Here is a 2500-nt window from a genome sequence, read left to right on the forward strand (position 1 = left end):
ATGATTTTGGATTTTTGGCTTGATTTTGTGACTTGGTGGTGATTTTGGTGAAAAACGAAAATCATGGTTTTGGAAAAGTGGCTGGACTCAATCCTCACAAATGCCTCCAAAGTGATGTGGGAGAAGTTTGGGATCAAAAGGAATTGATCTTGACATGGTTGGTGCATAGCCAAGTTCATGATTTTGGATTTTTGGCTTGATTTTGTGGCTTGGTGGTGATTTTGGTGAAAAAAGAAAATGTTGGTTTTGGAAAACTGGCTGGACTCAATCCTCACAAATGCCTCCAAAGTGATGTGGGAGAAGTTTGGGAGCAAAAGGAATTGATCTTGACATGGTTGGTGCATAGCCAAGTTCATGATTTTGTGACTTGGTGGTGATTTTGGTGAAAAACGAAAATGTTGGTTTTGGAAAACTGGCTGGACTCAATCCTCACAAATGCCTCCAAAGTGATGTGGGAGAAGTTTGGGATCAAAAGGAATTGATCTTGACATGGTTGGTGCATAGCCAAGTTCATGATTTTGTGACTTGGTGGTGATTTTGGTGAAAAACGAAAATGTTGGTTTTGGAAAACTGGCTGGACTCAATCCTCACAAATGCCTCCAAAGTGATGTGGGAGAAGTTTGGGATCAAAAGGAATTGATCTTGACATGGTTGGTGCATAGCCAAGTTCATGATTTTGTGACTTGGTGGTGATTTTGGTGAAAAACGAAAATGTTGGTTTTGGAAAACTGGCTGGACTCAATCCTCACAAATGCCTTCAAAGTGATGTGGGAGAAGTTTGGGATCAAAAGGAATTGATTTTGACATGGTTGGTGCATAGCCAAGTTCCATGATTTTGGATTTTTGGCTTGATTTTGTGACTTGGTGGTGATTTTGGTGAAAAACGAAAATCATGGTTTTGGAAAAGTGGCTGGACTCAATCCTCACAAATGCCTCCAAAGTGATGTGGGAGAAGTTTGGGATCAAAAGGAATTGATCTTGACATGGTTGGTGCATAGCCAAGTTCATGATTTTGGATTTTTGGCTTGATTTTGTGGCTTGGTGGTGATTTTGGTGAAAAACGAAAATCATGGTTTTGGAAAAGTGGCTGGACTCAATCCTCACAAATGCCTTCAAAGTGATGTGGGAGAAGTTTGGGATCAAAAGGAATTGATTTTGACATGGTTGGTGCATAGCCAAGTTCCATGATTTTGGATTTTTGGCTTGATTTTGTGACTTGGTGGTGATTTTGGTGAAAAACGAAAATGTTGGTTTTGGAAAACTGGCTGGACTCAATCCTCACAAATGCCTCCAAAGTGATGTGGGAGAAGTTTGGGATCAAAAGGAATTGATCTTGACATGGTTGGTGCATAGCCAAGTTCATGATTTTGGATTTTTGGCTTGATTTTGTGGCTTGGTGGTGATTTTGGTGAAAAACGAAAATCATGGTTTTGGAAAAGTGGCTGGACTCAATCCTCACAAATGCCTTCAAAGTGATGTGGGAGAAGTTTGGGATCAAAAGGAATTGATCTTGACATGGTTGGTGCATAGCCAAGTTCATGATTTTGTGACTTGGTGGTGATTTTGGTGAAAAACGAAAATGTTGGTTTTGGAAAACTGGCTGGACTCAATCCTCACAAATGCCTCCAAAGTGATGTGGGAGAAGTTTGGGATCAAAAGGAATTGATCTTGACATGGTTGGTGCATAGCCAAGTTCATGATTTTGGATTTTTGGCTTGATTTTGTGGCTTGGTGGTGATTTTGGTGAAAAACGAAAATCATGGTTTTGGAAAACTGGCTGGACTCAATCCTCACAAATGCCTTCAAAGTGATGTGGGAGAAGTTTGGGATCAAAAGGAATTGATCTTGACATGGTTGGTGCATAGCCAAGTTCATGATTTTGTGGCTTGGTGGTGATTTTGGTGAAAAACGAAAATGTTGGTTTTGGAAAACTGGCTGGACTCAATCCTCACAAATGCCTCCAAAGTGATGTGGGAGAAGTTTGGGATCAAAAGGAATTGATCTTGACATGGTTGGTGCATAGCCAAGTTCATGATTTTGGATTTTTGGCTTGATTTTGTGGCTTGGTGGTGATTTTGGTGAAAAACGAAAATCATGGTTTTGGAAAAGTGGCTGGACTCAATCCTCACAAATGCCTCCAAAGTGATGTGGGAGAAGTTTGGGATCAAAAGGAATTGATCTTGGCATGGTTGGTGCATAGCCAAGTTCCATGATTTTGGATTTTTGGCTTGATTTTGTGACTTGGTGGTGATTTTGGTGAAAAACGAAAATGTTGGTTTTGGAAAACTGGCTGGACTCAATCCTCACAAATGCCTTCAAAGTGATGTGGGAGAAGTTTGGGATCAAAAGGAATTGATCTTGGCATGGTTGGTGCATAGCCAAGTTCCAAGATTTTGGTGTTTTGGCTTGATTTTGTGACTTGGTGGTGTGCCAAGAATCATGAAATTTTCAAAGTGGTGGTTTTTGAGTTTTGTTGGTTGGAAAGTGTCACAAATGCATG

The sequence above is a fragment of the Phaseolus vulgaris genome, chromosome 11 (genome assembly GCF_051622355.1).
Source record: "Phaseolus vulgaris cultivar YP4 chromosome 11, ASM5162235v1, whole genome shotgun sequence".
In the NCBI taxonomy this organism is placed as follows: Eukaryota; Viridiplantae; Streptophyta; class Magnoliopsida; order Fabales; family Fabaceae; genus Phaseolus; species Phaseolus vulgaris.